General features: G+C 45.8%; 1 protein-coding gene across 4 annotated transcripts in view; it reads left to right on the forward strand.

Annotated features, from left to right (window-relative positions):
- Positions 1 to 4,164: 4,164 nt before the first annotated feature.
- Map3k14 (mitogen-activated protein kinase kinase kinase 14) overlaps positions 4,165 to 24,890 on the forward strand; it is a 42,874-nt gene continuing 22,148 nt past the window's right edge. Inside the window, exon 1 of one of the 4 annotated variants that reach the window (XM_046442721.2) lies at positions 4,165 to 4,277. The gene's annotated coding sequence lies outside the window, so the exon portion shown is untranslated. Of the gene's footprint in view, positions 4,278 to 7,452; positions 9,810 to 16,686; positions 17,461 to 24,890 lie in introns of those variants that run through there. The other 3 variants (XM_058578752.1, XM_046442722.2, XM_058578751.1) reach the window with 3 other exon arrangements.

The raw sequence follows: 24,890 nt of genomic DNA on the forward strand, positions 1-24,890 counted from the left end.
GGGTGGGCCCTTGATGGAGAAGGTAAAATTATTTCTCCTCCAGAAACATCCATCTCCATCTCATATCTCAGCCTCACATCTGAATTCTTCTCAAGTGAAACAGGATCTCACAGGAATGTGGGGCCTAAGATCCCAAGGCCCTCGGATGATTCACCAGCCACTTTCTCAATGGACACGGCTGGACACCATAAACTGTGCTGACTAAGGCAGTAAAAAAACAGAATATAATTTCCTTTCTCCAAGGTAAACAGAAAAGGAAAAAATGGTCCAAGGGACCGAATTCTCTCATGAATGCATCAGGCTTACACACTCTTCCACAGAACTGATGGACAGTTGGCTTCTTGAAGCCCAAAGTCTCTTTGTGGAGTTCTGCAGGCAGGAGGACAGGGGCTCTGGAGTCACACCAGGTATGAATATTGGATCTCCTATAATAGCAAAGTAACCTTGGGACATTCACTTCTTTCTTAGCTATAGCTTGCTCACCTGTAAAATGAGAAAGATGGTAATAGTACCTACTCTATGAATTCAGACTGTAGGAGTTTTCGACTGGATGCAAACTTGCTCCCTTGGGGACATTTGACAATGCCTGAAGACATTTTTTGTTGTTCCACAGTATGGATAGAGGAATGCTACTGGTATCTATCTAGTGGAAAGAGTCCAGGAAAGCTCTGAAACATCCTACAACACCCAGGATAGACCCCTTTTAACAATGAGTTATCCAACCCAAAACATCAATTATGCCAGGTTGAGAGAGCCTGGCGTAGAGAGAATATTCAGTGAGGTTAAATGTAGGAAGCACTAAGCATCTGGCTCAATTTACTTTTTATCACTACCTGAAGGAATATATAAACTCAGGTTGAGTTACCAACCTGAGGTCATAGATTGCAGAATAGGAAGAGAGCTGCATAATACTTTTTTTTAATATTTATTTCTTTTTTAGTTATTAGCGGACACAACATCTTTGTTTGTATGTGGTGCTGAGGATCGAACCCGGGCCGCACGCATGCCAGGCGAGCGCGCTACCGCTTGAGCCACATCCCCAGCCCCAAGAGCTGCATAATACTACTGCCTTTATATATATATATATATATATATATTAGATGGACACAATACCTTTATTTTATTTTTATGTGTTACAGAGGACCAAACCCAGGGCCCCACACAGGCCAAGCAAGCACGCTACCACTGAGCCCCAACCCCAGCTCCCTGGCTTAATTTCTCAAGCTGTCAAAAAAAACCCGAAGAGGCCATTCTTTTGGAGTAGCACAGCCTCAACCTTCTATTTTCAGACCTGAAATAGATGGGATGTGAAACCCCCTGAGTACTGAGAACCTAGTTCACTGCTCAAGGCGTGAGTCACCTTGTAAATGCCAATTATTTTATTTAAAGCAGGGCCAAGGCTGCACAAGTGACTCAGGGCTAGAAGCCTTCCCAAGTTGTTGTGACTTAGGCCAGGAGGAAGTCATTTTGCCCTGAAGCTCTCCTTCCAGAGGGTGTGTACGGATTTCAAGACTCAAACACCCCAGTGCTCCCTCCCAAGGGCTGTCAGATTGTTTTGTCTCACCCCACAAGCAATGAGGCTTGAAAAAAGACCTGAGAAAAGCAGTCAAAAAGAAGTCCCATTTGTCCCAAATACTTTCTTTACTAGTATGTAGTGGTTGTTCCTCCCCCGACACCTGACCTGAAATTCTTTCTCTGGAATTGCAACTTCTGGTTAAGAGTCAGGCTCTCTCATTAACATGCATTAGTATTCATGCATAGGTTTAAAAAGAGGAAAATCCAGATGGGAGAGGTGGGGCATGCAGGGGAGCCAGGACCAGAGAAGGGTCAAGGGAAGCTGGGTAAGGCACTGGTGTTACCGCTGTTGACCGGTGACGAGTCCTTGCTTCCCCAATGTTGAAGAATAACACCAGAGAAGCACACCGAGGCAAGGTCAGAGTGGAAAATTAGAAGTTTATTAAAGGACAGCAGAAAAGACTTCTCCCGGAGGAAGAAGGGGACCCAAGAGGTAGAATCTGTTGAAGGGCGAATGTGTTCCCCTTTTTATAGTTTTATAGTGATGGAATGTAGGTGGGAAGGCCGGAGGGGTGGGACACAGGTGGGCCAAAGAAGTAATCTGGGCAGGAAGGACTTCTGAGGCAGCATCTTCAAGTTTGCTCTTCTTTAACACTTCTTTGGATGGGCTATCTTCAAATCTGCTGGGGCTGTTCATTAACATTTCTTTGGGATGGGCTATCTTTAAATCTGCTGGGGGCTGTTTTCTGGACTTCATTAATATTTCAAGAGTTGCTCAACTTTTCCAGGGATTCATTCTCATGGCCTCCATTTTAGATTTCACTCGATATTAGACCCGGTTTACCTAACTACACTGACTACCTAATTTTAAATCTGGCTTCACTGGGACACTGGGTGTCCTAAAGAAGGGTGAAAAAGGGAGAAGGCAAAAGCAAGCCAGGAAGTGCCTGCACAATCTGGGCCTGTGCCCACATCTTTCTGGAGAAGTGCTGCACCCAGAGGCCAACAGGTGATGGGAGGGACCATACAGGCACCTAAGACCTGATACCAACCTGAACATCTGACCCAGCTCCACCCTCTCCTTGAGTCACTGAAATGAAAAAGCCTGGGAATGGAAGGAGTTGTAGGGACCCCCAAGTCCAGCTTCCTTCTTGCCCACCATCTCCCAGCAGGTCACAGGCAGAGCCAGAATATGCCCCAACGACTGTTTGGCTCCAGAGCACAGGCTCAATGTGACCCCCAACCTGAAATGTTTCCGGGGGGCCAGTCATGATATAAGGTTGAGTGGGTTGGGAATAAGATAACCATCTGGGGACTAGGAGACTGTAGGCTCTAGTCTAAGGCATTCAAATACACACACACAAAAGGGCCAGCCAAATAAAGCATATTTCTGACCTAGGTGAGTGGGTGAGGCCCTCAGGTTGTGAGTTTTCAACAACTACCTGAAGGAATGTGTAGCCCCCTAAATCAGATGTCTGCCGAGTACAAATCTCCAGAAAGAGGCTTTAGGACTGTCTGCAAAGTGGTCTCGAGCAAATGGTGGCGTGGCCTTGGCTCAAACCCTTCCAGAGATGGAGTGCTCATTACTTCTCAAGCCAGCCCCCACACCTGCAGGAGACCCCTGATGGAGTCAGGAAGCCTAGGGTAGGAATCCCTCATTATGACAACGTAAAATCTGAAATGTTTATGGAAATCAATTCAAGACCACTGCGGAAACATTAGCAAATACTGGAAAAGTAAAACTATCTATACGTTCCGTACTTCCCCCTCCTTCCAGCCCCACTCTGAAAGTGGCACTGTTGATACCTCAGTGTATACTCAAACTCTATCTTCTCATTTATGTAAAAATCTCTTGTCTCTGGCTCTGTGGCCTGTAAATTCAAGTGGTGATGCTTCGTGCAGCACTCACACCACACTGCTTTTCCAGCAGCCTAAAGGGGTATACCACGCCACAAGCACGCTTAGCCCTGGGTTTCAACACACGTGGTCTGCCCTGTGCAGGCCCCTGGCTCCCCAAGCTTCTCTAAAGACAGGCAGTGTAACCTTCTTACTCATCTTCAGGGACTCTACAGTGCCAGCCACACAGTAAGTGCTCGATAAAAGTATTTCCAACCAGACCACCCTCCACCCCCGCTACAACAGCCCCGCCCTCTCAGCAGAGAGAGAAAACGAGACCCGGGAGGTGAGCGCCTCTCCATCTCTAGGGTAACCGAAGTTAGAGCTGGGAGTGCCCACGCATGCGCACAGTCGCCCTTCCTTCCCGTAACCTCAAGAAGAATGCAACCGGTTTAAAAAAAAAAAAAAAGGAGTGCCAGAATCCGAGTGCGCATGTGTAGTTACAACAACACCAAGGCCGCCTCTGCCTTCTGTAAATCGGTCCGCAATCTCCTCTATAAACCTTGACCGGAAATAGTGCCCATTTCTGTAAACTTGACCTCGTTAACCAATCGTTGCTGGGGAGAGGAATGACAGCAGACCGTGATGGGCCGTCTCATTGGCTGGTTTGGGATACTGGGCGGGGCCAAGGGTCGTGGTGTGGCCAAAGAAAGGAGGCTCCAAAGCCCGGCAAAGTCGCAGCCCTGGGGGGAGGCGTGGCCCCGGGGATGGCCAAGAAGGTGGAGAGGGGGTGGGGCGCGGTCCCGGGGCGGGGCCGGGGCGGGGCGATCGTGGGTTCAGAGCACTGCGTTCGGCGGCCGGCGGCGGGAGATCGCTGGCCAGCGGCACGCCACACTCGCTTGGTTGGGGAGATCGGCGCTCAGCCGGTAGGTGACTGGGCGGGGCCGCGGTACCTGAAGCTGGGCACCGAGGGAGAGACCGGGATGGGTCGTCCCCCAGTCCCGGGCCGGGCTGCGGCCTGACCCGCCGCGCGGTAACGGGGAGGATCTGTAGTCCGGCATTGGCTTTCGGACCCACTCGCGCCGGATCCTGGGCGCCCGGGCTGTCCGCCCGCGCGCCTTAGCACGCGCTGCCAGCGCCGCAGTCGCCCGGAGCCTGCAGGCCGCGCACCTCCGCAGGCCACACGTTCGACTCGATCACGCATAGGGGCGCTCTGCTTCCCCTTCCCCAGTACCCTTGCTGCCGTGCGCAGCTGCCCCAGCACCAGGTCCGCCCCTCATGCTTTGCGCCCTGGATGACCCCCTGAAGAAGTGCGCACTCCCACCTGTTCTGGCCTTCCCAGGGAAGTGCTTGATGTCACACCCCATCAACGGCCACCCGCAGCATCCTCCCTTCTCGCTGACCGCGACCCATCGGGACTTTACCTGTCGGTTCAGATGGAAGCCCATCATGGCTCTGGCAACTTGCAGCCATTGGGCACCAGGCAGAAAGAGGCCAGTTGTACAGTGCAGATGCCCACCTGCCCAGGAACCTCATTGTTGCTTGCTAACTTCAGAAAAAGTCTTTCCTTCCAAGTTGAAGTTAAAATGTTGCTCTCAGCCCTCAAGGGTGGACTGGGGTGTGAATGAATTAATGTGAAGAGGATGAATGGAGAAAAGATACAGAAATCAGTGGTGTCAATGACAAAATTATTTTTGTTAACTAGAGACAGTGAGCACCAATGACCGATTAAGGACTCTAAAAATGAATGAAATTAAATGATGAGATGGAACCATGAAGCAAAATAGCAGACTAAAGTTTATTCCAGGAAAAATGTTGAAAACCCTGTGACTAAAAAAATAGTCTTTCTAAAAGATTAAAGGAAGATAGTATCTTAATATTAGTAATGCATTTTTTTTGCTTATTATCTTCATACCTGTAATCTTTTCCCTTCAGCCCTTTGTGTTCTATGATTGTCCAGTTTTATTGGTGAGGTACCTGAGGTGATAGGCATACATCTTGCCTGATGCCACTTAGCTAACTGAGAGCGGGTGTCTCAGACTCCTAAATCGGGACCATGTAATAGCATTCAGATGGAGAAAGGATGGAGAAATGTTTGGTGTGAATTTATACTCTTAATTGAGAGGACTCTTGCAAGATGCTTGTTGCTTAAGATGTATTTCAGTTTTCTCTTGATGTTTCTAAAGTACTGTCAAAGTGAGTTTTTGGAGTGAAGCCAGGCTTCTGAGTTTCTCAAACACCTTTGAGACATCCTCATTTATTTGGAAGGGTGTGATGAACTTCTCAGAAGATGTCAAAAGTTAGGGTGTCTGCCTTTAAGTTTAGAAAGAAGTACCCAAGTATATGTACCCAGAAATATAATATGTACCAGTTTGTGAAATCAGACAGCAATAAGCTGCTAAGCTTTAGGTCATCTTCTGATTGTTTTCTGATTTTAAGGAGCAGTTCTGAAGGGGGTTTTTGCCTCTGGTGTTGTCTGTTAGAGTTTGTGGGAGCGGCACCACCGAGACCCTGCCAAATGAGCCTTCATCTATTAAACAAAAATGTCTGGTTGAGCCGTTTCGCCTCAACAGATGGTAGTTTGGTTCCTCATTTTGGTCTCCTGGTGAACACTGACTCCTTTGTGATCTGCTTGGAGTGTTTATCTATCACTTAATGCTGAGAAGAGGGCCAGCCCTGATTGGTTGTCCAGCCCTAGGTGACTGTTGTGAGCTTTTTGGTAAGTGATAAAGAATCATCTCTGGCTAGGATTTGGTGAGAGACCTGTAGAGGTGAAAAAGAGATAGAAACTTTATCAGAGGTTGTTTACTTGGGTTTTGACCCCTCTTAAGAGTGTTGTATCACTTTGGTCTGTCAGTTTTAGTTTCCTATTTTCTTCCTGTCTCAGTGGACAGCACATGGACTTTCCTAAGAGGCCCGCCTGGCTTGTGAAGAGCTGACAGATTCATCCTGGTTAGCTTCACAGATTTTCTTTCTGGGTAAAAGCAGAAATCTTAAAACTAAATTCTGTCCTAAATAAAAGGTTGCAATCAGCTTGATACACATACAACCAGTATATTTCTACTGATGGCTTCCATAATCTCATAGCTGTTTTTTTTTTTTTTCCTGGCAAAAGGTTAAAATGCAACTAAAATTATGCTTTCGTGATTAATAAGTCACTACCGCAGTTGTGTCTGATGCTTCCTGTTTGCCCCATTTTAGTATTTCAGTTAAACTGGAAACATCTGAGCATTATAGGCACTTTTGATGGCACCAGTGTGAAACTGGTGGAGAGGAGGACAATTCAGGGAGTGGATTGGGGAGCCATATGGATAAGTCAGCCCTCTGGGCTGGGCATACCAAGATCCCGAATAAGGGAAAGGAATGGGGGCTGAGCGTCCTCCCTGGGTCGGGTGAGCATTTAAAGTGTGAGAGCTCCGAATTGACTTGGTGCTGCTGACAGCAATAGATTAGAAAGGGAAGGCCAGATAGGCGTTTGCGGAGATTGTATAGGAGAGCATTTCTGCTGCACTGGGGACATTAAGGTGCGGGGTCCTTAGCTCTGGGCTTATTTTACTGCCCAAGTGACAATGCAGAAAAAGTAAGTTTTCCTCAGTGGCCTGTGTATTCTTCTTTGTATTCTGGTTTAAAAGATCCTCTTTCCTTCTTGCTGCTTTAAATCTTTATTTATTTATTTATTTTATTTATTTATACATACATATTGCAGATTGAACCCAGGGGTGCTCTACCACTAAACTATATTCTGAGCCCTTTTTGTTTTTGATTTTGAAACAGAATCTTGCTAAGTTGCCCAGGCTAGTCTCAAGCTTGCAATCTCAGCCTCCCAAATTGCTGGGATTATGGCTGTTTGTTTTACATTCTTTAATCCCTTAGCACCCTGTTAAAAACCCCTTGAAATATGTGCATCAGGAGTAATTTTGTAGCCAGTCTTTATATTTTCTTACAGTGCTTATATGAAGAAACAGAGATTAGAAAAGTGAAGCCAATAAAGAGAAATAGAGTAGACAAGACTACTCAGGGAATCAATGTCTTGCCCAGGTCTAAACTCACTTTTTCTGACATCTAATTCCTGTCAACTGCTTTTTTTTTTTTTTTTTTTTGAGAATTTTAATATTTTATTTTTTAGTTTTCGGCGGACACAACATCTTTGTTTTTTTTGTATGTGGTGCTGAGGATCGAACCCGGGGCGCACGCATTCCAGGCGAGCGCGCTACCGCTTGAGCCACATCCCCAGCCCGCAACTGCTTTTTCTAACTTGCTCAAGAAAGGATCAGGATTTGTGTTTGTTTGTTTTTTCCCCAAAACGTGACAATGTTTGAACCTAACTAAACCAAGCCAACTTTTCTATTGTAGCAATTATATAATTGATATATATAGTCAATTTTCTATTGATTGATATTGTTAATTATTCAAGGGCTAAAAGATAAATAGCCTATTATCTGGACAAGTCTGCCTATGCCCATTTATTTCCCAGAAATTAAGACAGAGAGGTCAAGTGATCTCTTCAAAGCAGTAGAGCCATTCCCGGTGTCCCTGTGTCAAGTGTGGTAGTTTTGGGCTGTCAGCACACACAGACTGGGGGAGGCGGGGTCTGCTGCTGTCTGCCTGTGTGTCCTCAGACAAATTGCTTCACTTCTCTAAGCATTGGGTGCCTGGTCTGTAAATGGGATAGGATACTTCATGGACAATTTTAAACAGAAAAAAACAGAGGTGGTACTATAGTGTTTTGCTCAGTGCCAAATTGTTGTTGTTGTTGTTGTTGTTGTTAGTGGTAGTAGTCGTTGTAGTAATAGCAGTAGTAGTAGTTGCTGATTACTACAGTGTGACTAGACCTGTTTTTTGTAAGATGATGTCAAGAAGAGTCAGATTGCCTGACAGGACAAGGAGTCATTTTCTCAGTAGGACCTCCAGGAGGCTGTTTCTCCGGCCTAGAGGTTTCAGCTGTCAACGTTCTCCCAGTCTTACACTAAATTCTGCCCTTACCACACTCTAAATGAGCCTTAAAAGGCCCAGGCTCTGTGCTGTCATAGTTGGCGATCCTAAGCAGTGGGCACCATCAGGGCTTCCCAGGACTTCCAGCCTCTGGCAGAGCTGGGCCTGTCTAGGGACTTCCTGCTGTCCTGCATGTAGCTAAATAGGTTCCAGCACTAACTCTGAGGTGGAAAAAAAAAAAAAAGAATGCTGTGTGGATATAAGTCAACAAGGACTTGATCTTTTGGAGGTGGGAGGCAACATTTGGTTCTGTAGGGTAATATTCCCACCACCACTTGACACCCCAGACCACCCCCTCTTTCTCCCTTAGAAAAATATCTTATCAGCTTATCTCCACTACTAGGTCTGGGAGCCCTGGATCTGTAGAGTCAGGACTTATAGATTTCCCTTAAATTCTCACAAGAAAAAAAATATATATATTAGACTTTAAATTTTTTCTTCTCCCTGAATATAAAACAAAAATATAAACTCCCACCAGATGGATGTTCCCTTTAAATAACATTTTGTTTTCTCTTGGGGAAGCTGACTTGATGGCCGAAGAGTCATTTCTAAAGTGAACCTAGTTTTTAGAAAAAATAGATCACCGGATGTCAGGCTTCATGTGGAGCTCGGTTCAGATGAAAATGAAAGCAGCAGGCTCGCAGCAGCCCTCCCTTGACTTCAGGCTGGAGGCGAGAGGCAGTGTTTGGACCCTGCTCAGTCACTGGCTGGCCCCACACTGCATTTGATAGGTGCCTTAGTCATTTTCCAAGCAGCTTTGCTTAGGTGAGCAGAGCACTTTCTCTGGAAGGTGAGTCACCCGTGCAGGGGTGTAGGTGACGGGTGATTTGTTCCCCAGCACAGTTGCAGAGGAAGTCCTGAGCAGACCTTGTTGAGAAGCTCTCTGCCAAAGATCACTCTCATTCCAGCCCAAGGGCTAGGAGGCAGGGAGCAGGAAGCCAGCGGGAGGCTCTGGGCTTGCTGACTGACAGATGGCTCCCCTGGTGGGGGGTCATGTGAACAAGGCACAAAGCCCAGGTCAGCAGTGTCCCTGTGCTCCTGAGTTGAGCCACCTTGAGGGTGGAAAATGGCCCACTTCCAGGGACAGTCAGCAAAGCAGCAGGAGGGGAGCTTTGGCCCCAGGGAGCTGGGAAATCCCTTGGCAGAAAGCAAAGAGATACAAACTGTACTTTGATATGAAGGACCTTTTGGGGAACCCTCTCCCCACTGCCTTCCTTCTAACTACCTGAGTTGGAGGCTTGCAAGAGCTCTGGTGATTGGAGAGGCTAGATTTCACCCTGACCTTGGGAAACTTTTGGAATTCTAAGCCTGCCTCCACCTGGTTGTCTGCGTTTCCAGGTCCAGTGTTTAGACTCAGAAAGAAGGGGCAGGTGGAACACCTGAGCCATCCTTCCCTCCGAGTTTCTGGTGGCTGCAGCTTCTGCTGACTCTTTTCCCACTAAAGTCACCATCAGGTGTCCATCAAGGTAAAGGTTTGTTCATATTCTCTGTACTTGATTAATGCGGTTGGTGTTGAGTTGCACTGCTGATGGGTCAGGGACATCTATAAGCACAAGGTGGCCTTGACTTTATGGAGCTGCAACAGAGGAACTGTTATTCCCTAGCAAGTGTTCCAGTTTCCTGTCTCAGTCACAGACTCCTCCCCAGCTCCAGTGCCCACACTCCACCAGTCTAGCCTAACCAACCGTCACTTTGGGCTGGCATGGCTAATATTCTTAGACCCTAACTACTCTGGTAAGAAAATGGTTAGGCCAGGCACCATGGTGCATGTCTGTAATCCCAACAGCTCAGGAGGCTGAGACAGGAGGATCGCAAATTGAAAGCCAGCTTCAGCAATTTTATGAGGCTCTAAGCAACTTAGCAAGACTCTCTCTCAAAATAAAAAATAAAGTAAGTGCTGGGGATGTGGCTCAGTGGTAAGCACCCTGGTTTTAATCCCTGCTACCAAAAATAAAAAAATCAAAATTTAAAAAAATAAAGAAGAAAGAACTATTAGCATTTGTACCCTCCCTGTTTTGCAGAAGACAAAATGGTGGCCTAGAAAAACTGAGCCAGTTGCCAAAAGATGCCCAGCTAGTTAATGGCCGAGCCTGAACTAAAACCTGGGCTCCTTTGAGCTGGGCTTTGCTGCCACTGGTCAAAGGAACTACTGCTGGATCAGGAATTTTATTTTGTTAACCAGCTCCTCCTTTTATTTCCTCACATCAATCCTGTCTCTCTCAGCCTTCCTTCAAGCTCCACCAGGCCTAGAAAGGGTGGAGCCCAGCAGCTGCTGCCCTGTGTCTAAGAAAAAATAAACAAAAAGCTATTTATTTGGCACTCTCTTGTATGACGAGCTTTATGTAATCAAAAGAAGGCCAAGGTTGATGATACAGGTCTGGGCAGGGTTACCCGGAAGTCTCAAAGGTTGCCTGCACCTTTAGGGCATTTTCCAACCTTGCCAAGCAATGTCTGACCCAAAGTGGGCATTTGGTGACAATGGGTGATTGCTTGCAAGGCTCCCAACCCACTGGACACCTAGAAGCTCTTTCACATCTTTCTTCTGTGAAGAAATGGCATGTTGCCCATGGTGTACAGGTGGCCAGAAGAGCCAGAGTGCTCGGGCATCATCCCAGCTGGATCCGCTGGGCTTCTGTCAGTGAGAGGCCCTTCCTTGAGGGCAAAGCATGATGTCATCTCTAGATGCTGGCTACCTATAAGTGCAAAGAGCCATTGTATCTGAGATCCACCACCCACCCTCTACTAACATTGACCTTTCCTTTAACTAGGGCAGAATCAGTGTTCTAGTTGGTACACTGGAGAGACTTGAAAGGAAAGGGGGTATAGCCAGCCTGGAATGAGCATGTGATTGCCAATTAACATTATGCTTGGAGTCCTTTAGGTGAACCCAGCTCCTTCAGCCATGCCCAGCAGTCCCTCATGGCAGATGCTGTGCTTTGAGAAGCAGGAATAGCTCTATAGAGATAAACGTAAAAGACAGAGGTTGGTGTACCACCTCCCATGTGGCATGCATACACACATCTGAGCTGGGTGGACTTTGTCCGGGACACAAGGGTTATCTTCTCTCACATTAGAAATAAATGGGTCTCAGCTGGGTGTAGTGAGGCACTTGCATAATCCCAGCAACTTGGAGGCTGAGGCAGAAGGAATTCAAGTTTGAGGCCAGCCTTAGGAATTTAGCAAGTCCATCTTAAAATAAGAAATAAAAAGGACTGGAGGTGTAGCTCAGTGGTAAAGTGCCCCTGGGTTCAATACCCAGTATAAGGAAGAAAGAAAGGAAGGAAGGGGGTCTCTGGGTCAGCATTTAGAAAAGGGACTGACAGCAGCCAGTTTACAGGACACTTTCTTGCTGGGGTGCTGTCAGAATATAACCTCCATGATATGGCCCCTTCTGCAGGGATCTGGTTCTTTCCCCTCCTGTGGGCCATACGATTAGACATCTCAGAGCCTGTGGCCTTCACTTATTCTTCAGGAGTGTGTCAGTCATTGTTTTACTCAGGGAATGTTTGCCAGGGTGTGTCAGCTGTGCCAAGCTCTGCAAATTGCAAGAAACTGGAGTTAAGGGTTTTCACCTTTATGATGGTACAGAAGCAATACATATTCCGTTGAAACCATACTTCACATTTTGAATTTGATCTTTTCCCTGGGCAGCGACACATGGTAGGAGACTGTGGTGATGCTGGGCAGTGGCAACGAGCTGCAGCTCCCAGGGAGCCCTGCTCAATTGGTAGAGTGCTTGCCTAGCATGTATAAGGCCCTGGGTTTAATCCCCAGAACCACCAAAAAAAAAAATGTAATGGCAGTGGTTCAGGAGGCTGAGGCAGGAGAATCATGAATTCAAAACCAGCCTCAGCAATTTAGAAAGGCCCTTAGCAACTTAGTGAGACCCTGTCTCAAAATAAAAAGAGCTCGGGATATGACTGAGTGGCTAAGCACCCCTAGGATCAATCCCTGGTACCAAAAAACAAACAAACAAAAAAAGGAAAAACAGGGCCGACCTCTCCCACCTTTGGAGATACAGAGAAAAGGAGAGACCACACCGGCAAATCCCATGTGTTTGGTGCCCCTCAGACTGAGTCATAGGCTGATAGCCCAAGACCTGAGAGTGATCACGCTTCTTGACAACTAGGCCCACCATTCCAAGGCTTTTAGGCTTACCTCAGGGAAAGTTCTCACCTGACTTGGTTACTGTCATATTCCAGCTGGCCAGCACAGTGCCTGGAACATGGAAACTGCTGCATAAGTATTTGTGAGCAGAATCACAAGAGTCAAATCTAAATTCCTCCCAGGAATTGGTCTGAGATCATCTGAGAGTTACACCCGGCTTCCAAGGTCTTTCCTTCCTTCCCAGGGGAGAACAAGAATGCGTCTTGTTATTATAAAAGGGACATGTCAAATGCACCCTGGCCGCTTATGTCCTCAAGCTGGTCACTTGAGCTAGTTTGTCAAAGAGTATTTAGGCTGGTGTCTGAAACTAGGTCATGGTCAGGGTTCCACTGCCAAAGGGCAGAGTGGCCCATGTGCTTCCTTCCATCCCCCCCATGCCTTGGAAGTCTTCTGTGGAAAGCCAACTTATCTGGGTTTCTTGTTTATTCTGAAGTTCCTCAAACTAGTTCCTCAATTTCAGAACCAGTCACTAGTAACTACTGTGAACTTGAAATTTCCTCCCTTACAGGAGCCTGAGCCAGTCTTCATCTTCTCTTATTACAGGTAGACCCTGCCTGAAGCCAGTACGGCCTATAAAAACCAGATTTACAACCCCAAAAAGCAGGGGGTGGGGTTATATTTCAGAAAAATTGACTATATCCTAGGGTCCTGCTCCTTGTTCTGAATCTAATCTAAAAGGTCAAATAAGAGAGTTGCTTGTAATGATGGTCTCAAGTCTTGGCAAGATCATCAAATGCATTTTAAATGATCAAAGAAACTATGTTTGGCATGATTCTAGACTCAAGGACAGCAGATAGATATTTGGAAACTGGTCATTGTTGAATGGTATATACTGCAGCCCCTACTATATGCATGAGAATATTTAGTTACACAAAATATTCTAACTTGCAGATTTCAATGACACTTGAATTGTTTTGGCACAATATACATAAAAAATTCCTTGCTGTTTTTTTTTTTTTGGGGGGGGGGAGTGGGGCAGGGGTTGGAAGGGACTGGGGATGGAACCCAGGAGCACTTAACCACTGAGCCACATCTCCAGCCCTTTATAGATAGATAGATAGATAGATAGATAGATTTTTTTTTTTTTTTTTTTTTTTTTGAGACAGGGTCTCACTAAGTTGCTGAGGCTGTCTTTGAACTTGCAATCTTCCTGCCTTAGCACCTGACCCTCTGGAATTACAGGTATACACCACTGTGCCAGGCTCTGCTGCTTATTGTATAAAGTGAAGTACATGTGAGGTTGGTTTTTGTACTCACTACCATTTTCCCTCCATGTTCTCCCACATTCCAATTGCAAATTGACCTCTGTGAAGCAATGATGCTCTCTGGCACATGCTTTCCTTTTGTTTAGGCTGTCCCTGTGCACGGGATTTTAGCATTAAATTGAAAATGCCATTGTAATGCTATTTTTCTAAAGTTTATCAAATGTCCTTATCAGGGGCCTAGAGATAAAGTATCGACCATATTTATGACAATGGTAGTTGATACTGTAGGCTATGTTATAAAAGAATAATAATATAGACAAGAAGATTGGAAGCCAGGAACAGTAATACACGCCTATAATCCCAGGCTGAGGCAGGAGGATCACAAATTCGAGACCAGCCTGGGCAAGACTCTATCTCAAAATTTTAAAAGAACTGGGGATGTAGCTCAGTTGGTAGAGATGTTTAATCATTCTAGAGTTAATCACTCTATAAGGAATAATGTCTGCCTAGCATGTATGAGGCCCTGGGTTCAATCCTCCCAGTACTGGGGTGGGGTGGGGTGGCCTGGAAGCAGCAGACTTATAAAATGAATGGCAGATTTGAACTTTGTCATAGAGTTGGTCCTTGGGATGGGCCCTGCGCTGGTCTAAAGAACACGGGCTTGCCTTAGAGTCTTTGCTCCCCATTTCTTTCTCCAGAACATAAACTGGCTGTGTTCATGCTTCCTAATTAAGATGCTTCCTCCTGGGTCAGTCCCTGGGTTTCTCACCAACAAATCTTTGGCTTATGACAGCTTCTGCATTTGGGCCCCAATTTTAAAGTTTAGATCATTTGAAAGGGGATTCAGTGTCATGGCTATGAGTACGGGCTTTGATGTAAAAGTCCCCTGTGTAAATCCTTGCCCTTGCTATTTCCCTGCAGTGTTGCCTTGGGCAAATTACTTCATCGACTGAGTCTGTTTCTTCCTCCATAAAGGGCTTTCTCCGATTTGTGAGGATTGATACATAGCAAGCATTAATAGTTGTCACTAGTCGGGAGCTGTGGCGCACACCTGTAATCCTAGCAACTCCGGAGACTGAGATAGGAGGATCGTAATTTCAAAACCAGCCTCAGCAAGGCAAGGCACTAAGCAACTCAGTGAGACCCTGTCTCTAAAGAAATAAATACAAAATAGGGCTGGGGATGTGGCTCAGTGGCCCAGTGCCCAAGTTCAATCCCCAGTACCCTCCCCCACAAAAAATAGTTGCCATTATTAATTTGTATTATTATTGACAACCAGCATGTTGGTAGTGGAGACAGGCCAGATGGGGTCTACTGAATGTTCTTCAGAGACATCCTCAGGGGTTGGTTGCTGACTGCTGTGCCCTTCTGCTCTCAGGATTCTCCTCCTCCTCCTCCTCCAACAGTGTGTAATAGACTTTCTGCTACTAGGGCTGCTGGCTAGAAACTGGGAGTGGGGGTGGATTTCAGCTCTGCATAGGCAAGGACCTGCAAATAACTTGCACTTCAAACATGGAAAGGACTGCTCATCTTAACAGCTTCCATCTCACTGGAGGAACATTATGCTGGTGCCAGGCACTGTATTGTATAAATTAAACATTGTTTCGTATAGTTAATCATTCTGTAAAATCCTGTTAGGTAGGTTTGAGGATGCCTATTTTACAGATGAGACAAAGTCTCAGATTAAATAAACTGTGCCCTGGTGGTACACACCAGAATGTTGAGGAACTGTGATTGAAAGTTGGCTTTTGCAACTCCAAGGCCACCCTGTTATATAGCCGGATAGCCATCCCTCAGCACTGGTAAGAGATATGTTGGAACAGATTACCTCCAAAAGCCCTTCTGATCCTACGATCATTTTGGAAGTCCCTTATTTATTTATCCCTCTACCCAGTTTTGCCCCCAACCCCAAATACCTTGAGGGCAAGGATCATCTTTCCAGCAATAACCAGTGTGTTTGGGAACCACTGTCTGATGCTGCCTACTTGCCCAATCCATAAAAATAGGAGAAAACAGTCTGCTAACAAAAGACTCACCCAGAAATTCCAGCCCCCAGGATTTACCACTTACAGTTACTCATATAAATATACAAAAATGTGATAAGGGTGGGCCTTTTTGAAGTATAAGTGAAAAATATGGCTCAGTGGCAGAGCACTTGTCTAGCATGAACAAGGTTTTGTGTTTGATCCCCAATACCACAAAAAAAGAAAGAAAGAAAGAAAAAGAAAGTGAAAATTTAATTAGTAAAAAAGTCCATCCATAGAAGAATAGGTGGAGAAATGATGATATATCTGTAGCATAGAATCTCAGGAGCCTTTTTTTTTAAGTGAAATATAAATTGGAAGACTGAGACTGGAGGATCATAAGTCTAAGGCCAGCCTGGGCCTCAAAATAAAATAAAAAGGGGTTGGGGATGTAGTTCAGTGGAAGAGCACTTGTCTAGTTTGTACAAAGCCTTAGGTTCCATCCCCATTACCACAAAAAATGAGACAGATCTTTATGTACTGAAATGCAAATTAAGTGAAGGTAGTAATTTATATAATATCAGGGATTACATTCCCTTTATCTAAAATATAGTGCCATCCTGAATGTTTTTTTTTAACTTTTAATTTTTTATATATATCTTTATTTTATTTTTATGTGGTGCTGAGAATCGAACCCAGTGCCTCACCCATGCTACGCAAGCACACTACCACTTGAGCCACATCCCCAGCCCCTGTATGTTTATATATGTAGAGTAATGGAACTAGAAGGATTTACACAAAGCTTAAATATTTCTTATGTTTCAGGGAAGAGGGAATTCTTAAGGGATTTTTGTTAGGTTTAGTTTTTTATTGTTGTTTTGATTTATAGAGCACTTATGTATTGCTTAAATTTTAAAACCAACAAGTATTTTGTATTTTAAAAAAGTAAATATTTATTTATTTATTTATTTATTTATTTTGGTACTGGGGATTGAACTCAGGGGCACTCGGCCACTGAGCCACATCCCCAGCCCTATTTTGTACTTCATTTAGAGACAGGGTCTCACTGAGTTGCCTAGCACCTCGCTGTTGATGAGACTGGCTTTGAACTCCTGATCCTCCTGCCTCAGCTTCCTAAGCTGCTGGAATTACAGTCATGAGCCACCATGTCCAGAAAGATTTTATTTTATTTTACTTTTTAAGAAAAGGAGGGTTTGAGATCATATGTAAGCAAGGTAGGGGAGACTAGCCAAAAAGCTTGCCCCTGGGGGCAAGCTCGCCTAGCACGGGCAGGACCCAGGTTCCATCCTCAGCACCACTTAAAAATAAAGGCATTGTGTTGTGTCCAATACACCTAAAAAATAAATATTAAGGAAAAAAAAAAGCTTGCCCCCGGGATAAGACTAGACCAGCCCTCCAATCCCAGCCCTTCATGTCAGCAGCAGAGGAAGGACCAGTGGTTTTCTCTGTGGTCCAGTTCTTCTATATTTGCCACTCTTTGAGGCCATTCATCCCAAGAGCATCCCTGACATTCAGCATGAGCACAGGCCTGTAACCACTGCATACGTTCATCATTGGATGATGACAGATACCAGCAAGGCGGTGGCCATCAATTTGAGGGCAGCTGATGGAGCTGTCTCCGAGCACCTTCCTTCTTGAGTCACAACTGATAAAACTCACAGCCCCCAGGGGAACAAGAAAGAGAGTGAAATGAAAACCAAAACCATCTCCAGCCTGTTGTTTAGTAACCCAGCTGCCAGAGCTCAGTGACCACCTCAAAGGTAAGGTTTCATGTGCGCCTGCGCGTGCATGGGGGGGAGGACGGCTCACCCCGAATTTATCAAGCCCCCTCACAAAAATGACCACGTCTCCTAAGTCCTTATCCCATACAAGGAGATCCATTTTTTAGTTGTAGCTTGTTTTCATTATAAAAGTAATACAGAGAACATCTGTGGAGGGATATACAAGAAACTAGGGGGATCCCCTCAGTGGAATGCGGGAAGGGAGGGAGGGACTTATGCTTCATGTTATATTTTTTCTGTATTTTTTTAACCACTTGAAAACATCTATTAAAAAAAATGAAAACTGAGAAGACTAACATATACTTACTGGAAAAATTTAAAAACTATAAAAAATATTAAAACATCCATAAACCTACCACCAAAAGAGAACCATTGCTCTATGTCTGGGCTGGGTATCTATTTTTTATGAATGTTAATATACTATATAGACTTGGGGGTCATACTTTAGATATAATTCTGTGTCCTTTTTCTGTTAACATTGTATTCCATAGGCATTTCTTCATATTATTAATAATTATTTATAAACATTTTAATGGATAGGCAGTGATTTCGTTAATAATTACCTTTTTTTTAATTTAATAATTACCTTTTGTTCCAGTTTTTTACTATTATAAAAATACTCTATAAACCCTTTGATTATGCATCTTTCTCTGTATTTCTATTTGTTTCATACCTAGATGCAATTCTGACTTGTACACACAAAAAGTAGCTGTCATCTCTTAGTATAACCCCTGATATCTTTCAGCTGCATTATTTTGAAGACTGAAAGGGGGTGAGTGTGTGATTAAGGGTCAGGGTGAGGGTGAGGAGAGAGGTGCTATTAGCAGTCAAAAAAGGGGGCCAAGCTGTTGGGAGGGGCTTTCTGGAGGTGGAAGGCCTGAGCTTGCCTGTGAAGAACAAGTAGGAAGTGCCCTGGGGGCCCTATGAGACCCACAGAGTTGAGTAGTTAGGGGATTGGGGAGAGGTTAGACTAACCAGAGTCAAAGTTTCCCATGTTTCGGAAACAGTGGTCAGATAGATTGTAGACCACAGACTTGGGACTGGTCCCACAATCAGTGCCAACAGATGTCTTTGAGCTTGAAGTTGTCTGAAGGACATGTTTTGGGATGAGCACAGGAGGGTGTGGATGGGCGGAGATCAGGGAGAAGCTGGAAGTGGGTGAGATCTGTGCTGGTAGAACAGATGTGAGGTGATTGCTTTGGGCATCTGAGGGGGCTTTGTATATAGAAGCAGTTTTTCTGTACACTTGGGCCTGCTGATCTCAGACATGTGGTGAGAATTGGAGGACAGTCATAAATTGTATTTACCCTGCAGTTTGGCCTGTGAAATTGGCAGTAAGACCAGTTTTTTTGTGGGCATGTCAGGTTTTGGCTTTGTTTTTATTTTTTATTTTTTTCATAATTGATAGGGAAGACTTTAATGACTGATGTAATGGGAAATGCATATGCAGAAATTGCTCTCCTGGGAAGCAGACTTCAACCTGGCCTGGGAGCAGGTTCCAGATGCTCCTCCAACTGAGTTTCACTGAGAGTGCCCAACCCTGGGGATGCCCCTGCCTCCTTTCTAGTGATCACTTGCCCACTCTGTCTCCACCTGAGAGAAAAAATCAAGCAGGCCTTCCAGAGTGCTGTAGCTTATAATGGCATTGTGCCAGCTTGGCATGAGGGTTCTGCACCACAGGCCACATTTTCTTGTGATGCCCAGCATCCCCCATCTCCCTGTGGGGTCCCCCATCTGCAGCTCTGCCCCCAAGAGTATAGAGTAGTGCAGAATTTTAGCCCCCTTATTTTTCTGAGAATGAAGCGCTGACCATATATGAGGACCAAGTGCACTTGCATGGCCTGGTACCTGAACTTCACCTGCAGTGTCATCTCCTGTGACTGTGTGGCTTAAGTTAACCCACCCGCAGCTTCAAGGCATTTGTGATCCCTACTCACACTCACCTCTGGGCCTTAGCTTGCTGTGCCTTCTACCTGGAACACCCTCTCTTTTTCTTGGGCAATTCTTGACTTTCCCAGTCAAGGCTGGGTGTCCCCTTGTGCCTGCTGCATGTCTCTGTTCCCACGCTCCTATATCGTATATACCTCCTCAGTGCCCTCCCAGCACCCAGCAAACCCAGGGCTTGCCCCAGGCCGGTTGTGCTCTGTGACCCTAGAGTGCTCTGAAGTTGAACAGGACACCCTGATTGATGACAAGACCTTACCACCAAAAGCCTCACCCACCCTGCCTCCAGCCATGGACTCTGAGGCTCTTTGTTGGGTATCTACAAGTGATTGTTAGGTCTTCGTGTCATAAGTATTCTGTCCAGTGTGAATATTACATGCTTTTTGGTTAGTATTGGCCTAGCATCTCTCCTCCCATCCCTCTATTTTCAAACTCTTCTCTACAATTTTGTGTTGTCTCTTTTAGTCAGCATCTAACTATACCCTTTAAAATTCTGGTTTTTGGGTTTCTTTGGTTTGGGGTTTGGTTTTTTTGTTTTTGTAGCGGTGAGGCTGGCTTTGAACTTGAAATCCTGCTGCCCCAGCCTCCCAAGACACTGGGATTACAGGCATGCACCATCACTTTCACCTAATATGTAAACATTTTCATATATAAACTTTCCCAAAAGCCAAGGATCTTATTATCTTTTATCCACTGAACAACCCACTCTACCCTTTTTCCTTATTCTTGTCTAGATTTTAATGTTTTAAACTAATTTTTTATTCTCAGTTGTTAATTAAATTGGCCAACATGAATTGCATCAGTTCTCATGCCTACCATTGTTTCTGGCATCAAATTTCTTTTCTCTGGTTTACTTTTATTTTTTCCAAAGAACATCCTTAAATGGTTCTTTCAGTAAAGGCAGCCCCATCTTACTGGGAATTCTTGGGTTTTTTACCTGTGTATTGTGTATTGTGTGTGGATTTTATGATTTTTAATAAAGTTAAAAATCATAACGGCTCAGGAACATAATGATGCAATTCAACTAGAAGTCTGACCTGTTCGTTGCTGATTCAGCCTTTACTGATGAGACCGTTCTTTCTTAGTTCTTGTGTTTTCTGTCTACAAGGGCTGAGAAATTACTACCAACAGTGGATGGGAAGATCCTATAGGTAAAATGGGTAATAATACTCACATAGCTAATAATACTGCTCAGTTCCTAGATGTTCCAGATACTATAGTCAACAAGCTTTTATTCTAGAGAAGAACTCTCCATCCTTGGATTTTGGGGAATGGGCGAAGAGGTTGAAATGCTAACCCCCTGCTAGATGCTCTAATTGTGTAAATTGAACCTCCTTTGTTCTGGCAGGTAACTTACCTCTCTGAGCTTTAGTTTCTTCATCTGTAAAATGGGAACAATAACAATAACCTTGCAGAGTTGCTGTGAGGTGCATCAGTAATGCAGATAAAGCACCCAGCACAGCGCACAGCACATGCAAGTGTTTGAGAGTTGTGGTGGTGATTGCCTTCCTGGCATTTAGGAGATACTTCACGAACACTTGCTGAGTGAACGCAGGAGGCTACCATAAAGGCTTCACCAAGGAGATAGGTCTGAAAAAATATCTGAGATTTGCACAGACATAAAGGAAGAGGCAAGAAGGCATTCCCTGTGAGAGGAACAGGGGACAAGGAAAGGAATTAGGGCCTGAACTGCCATGGCTGCCCAGCTTTTCAAAGAATCAGTTCGGCTGGAAAGAAGCCAGGCAGGGGCTCAGGGAAGGCAGGCAGGACAGAAAAGGGGGCCAGGGCTGGGCCTGTGTGGAGACTTCGGGTCCTTCTAGTCAGATAGCTGTTTCGCCAGGCTGGCTCACTTGGCCCTGGCACTGGCCCTTGTTCCCCCTTCCTGCTCAGCCCCTCGTTTTTGATGGCAGGAGCTTGCCCAGCGTGGCCTGATGGCCAGGCAAGCTGAAGACTGAAAAGAGGAAGCATCAGGATGACACTGGTTTTCAACCAATATCTTATTGAGGAAGTTGAGTCATTCCACTTCTGCTATTACCCTCTCTGGGCATTCAAAGAAGGGCAGGGTTTTATTTCCAGATGAAATAGGCGTGAGAAGGATTTGCTCTGGACCCTCCGTGGGCATTTTGAGATGGCCCTGTAGGGCAGATATTTGCATTTCTTTTTCATATATGGAGAACCAGGGATCCAAGTATGGGTGCCATAGCCATAAGTCACCTGCAGACACCTTGGTTACAGGCTGCCAAAACAGAGGAGTCACAGTGGCCAGGTGATGGCACTTAGCAGCCTGGTAAAGGGGAAGGGAATGAACATTTATTTAGCATTGTCTATTGGCTGGGCCAACTGGTTGGCATTTCATGTATTGTAATCTCTCTGAACCCTTGAAACAACTCTGAAGAGGCTGAGAGAAGTTGGGGGTGCTGCTCAAGGTTAATGCGCAGGCTCAGGAGGCAGCAGCTAGGCGCCGCCTCTTTATTCCATAGCTGCAGAACTTTCCTGCCACACCACTCTAGGCCATACCTTCACATCTGAAAGTGAGATTGGTAATGGTAGGTGCTTAGTAAATATTGACCATTGTTGTTCTGGATTGGAGTCATCCAGGCCACAAATTATTCTGACAAATCTGTTATGTTCTCAGAACTAGAAGGAACTTCAGAAGATTTCCAAGGCCAGTGGTTCTCAAACTCTTTTCTTCAAGACCTGGGATTCTTCAGGGGTCCTTGGTGGGTGGAGGAAGTGGAGCAGGTAGAGGTCTTGCCCACCTCCCTGAACCAGAGCCATTATTTCTAACATAAGTCACATGCCAGTTGCTTGCTTTATATATAGATTGAGGTGGGATTTCATTCCACAAAAATGGCCATACTGCACTTTTTTAAAAAAAAAGTTGCCAAGGCTAGATAACCCCATAACTTCTGGTTCCCAGTTTGGCATTTTTATTGTACTGTGCACTTACTAAAAGAGGGAACTGAAATATGCTTCATTTTAGAAAGGTTATCTTCTATAAAGAGCAACAGTTAAAACATTATTTTTGTATCTTCTAGTGAATCAAAAACTCATTTAGCCTAAACTTCATTCCTGTCCCAGAATCCTAAGAAAGAAATTTTGCTGTCAGAGAAAGCTTTGCTGTCACAACCTCAGATCAGCACGACCTTGGAACTTTCTGCAGTGATGGAAATGTCTTCCATCTGCACCGTCCAGTGTGGGAGCTACTCTAACAGACTGATTTTTAAATTTTTCTTGATTTTAATTAAATATAGCTACGTGTTGCCAGGCACTACCATTTTGGACAGTGCAGCCTTAGAGTATAGCAGGGGCCAAATGGCAATCCCTGGCCCCTTGATATCAGAATCAGCCAGAGAACTTGCCGAAAGTACAGATTCTGGGCCTAATGCCCAGTGACTCTGATTCAGCAGGTCTGGGATGAGTGCGTTTTAAGAATTCATTTGGTTATTCTATTTGCACTCAGATTGGAAACTTGCATTATGTGAGCTCTTGGAATGAAAGAGGAGAGCCAGAATCAGCCATCAAGTCCTGGCCCTGAGCTTCTAGGGAGACTGGAGCAACCTCCCGGGGAATGGCAGACCCTTGGCAAATGTGTTGAATGCTATGGGCCTATTCTCTGGAAAAAATGCAAATTGCATTTCATTTCTGGGACTCACAGACATCCTTGAACTCAAACTAAGAGCTCCTATTACAGATATGGCCCAGGGTAAATCTGGTACCACCCCAGACATTCCTGCCTCCAGACTTCTGTTGGGGTCATCAAAATATTGCAGAAGGAAATTAGGCCGTGTACATGCATCAGGCCTGAAAGAATGCTGAATGAATACTGCTCCTTTCCTTTCTTCCTTTGTTTTGGGGGCTTGTGGGTGTGGCTATTGCCACTGCTCTGCCCTTTTTTTTTTTTTTTTGGTTGGGGGGAGTACTGGGGATTGAATTCAGAGGCACTCGACCACTGAGCCACATCCCCAGCCCTATTTTGTATTTTATTTAGAGGCAGTTGCTTAGCACCTCAATTTTGCTGAGGCTTGCTTCAAACTCATGATGCTCCTGCCTCAGCCTCCCGGGACGCTGGGATTACAGGTGTGTGCCACTGCGCCCAGCTTGCCCTTTGCTTTTTTTTTTTGGGGGGGGGGGGCTACTGGGGAATGAACTCAGGGGCACTCAACCACTGAGCCACATCCCCAGCCCTGTTTCATATTTTATTTAGAGACAGGGTCTCACTAAGTTGCTTAGCACCTTCCCATTGCTGAGGCTGACTTTGAACTCAAGATCCTCCTGACTCAGCCTCCTAAGCCGCTGTGATTACAATCATGTGCCACATGTTCTGCTGCCCTTTGCTTTTAATGGGATACTGAGAGCAGGGGCTGAAGAACTGGAGATGGGGATGCAGCTGGGAGAGCGCAGTGGAGCAGGATCGCGACTTGCCCTAAAGACCAAGGCGAGGTATAGGGGCTCCCACTTAGTCCTCACTCCCCACATGCTGGAGGAGGAAGAAGGAGCAAAGCTGCAGGGCTGTGAGCTTGGGGAACAAGCCAGTGACCAAAACCCAGGGCTGGGAAGGCCACCTGGCCAGCAGTCCAGGGGTGAATAGAGAACCCTGAGTTTTGTGGACCAGACCATAGAGAAGCTGGGAGGGAGGGAACAAGTCGACGTGTATGTGCAGGAGAGCTGCCATCAGGCCAAAGCTTCTAGAGAACAGCCTCTTGAACTTGGAGGCTGTCTGTGAGGGTCTGAGTCATGGTCATGTGGCATGGGAAAGCCAGCCACAGGAGCAACTTTGCCGCTCCCAGGCCATGATTTTGTGCCCCTGGGAGGTGAGTGACAGCCTGTTCTCCCTGTGCCCTTCACAGGTCCTGATGCTATCTGCTGGGTCAGCTTCTCAATAGCCTCCCTTGTCTCTCTGCCCGCCAGGCTGAGTGAGTCATCAGGACGTGCACAGGAGGCTCTGAGCTTGGCGGCTCGACCTCGGCCTCAACTTCTCCCCAGAGAGAGGAGGGCCTGGCTTGCGCATGGAGGGAGGATCAAGGCTCCTGGCCTGCTGCCCAGCCGGCCGTCAAGATTTATGTGTGGCTCCTGGGACTAAGGGAGTGCCCCATAGCCTCTCTGGAGGAGCTTCAGCTCAGGATGAACTTTCCAGAACACAGGCTATCTGAACCTGAGCACAGCTAGGCCTCTGAACAGCTAGGCGCCCACTCAGCCTCATTTTCCTCTTTCATCAGCTTTGCTATCTTCATTCTTGGTGCTCAGGGTCATCCTGTCTCTGAAGGTCAAGGAGAAGCACTCCTGGTCCTTTGATTCCTTTGTTCAGCCAACAGCAGTTGTCTCCTTAGTACCCCACTGTGCTACGTACTGAGGATGCCACTGTGTGTAGGGGCCCTTCTCCCCTCTGCAATCCCCTGACTAAAGTGATTACATGAGTGCCCCCCTCCTTGTGTTTGCCCATAACCCAAGAGACCTGGGGAATA

Source organism: Marmota monax, unplaced genomic scaffold (genome assembly GCF_021218885.2).
Source record: "Marmota monax isolate L192 unplaced genomic scaffold, Marmota_monax_Labrador192_F-V1.1 WCK01_AAM20220418_F8-fsc00205, whole genome shotgun sequence".
In the NCBI taxonomy this organism is placed as follows: Eukaryota; Metazoa; Chordata; class Mammalia; order Rodentia; family Sciuridae; genus Marmota; species Marmota monax.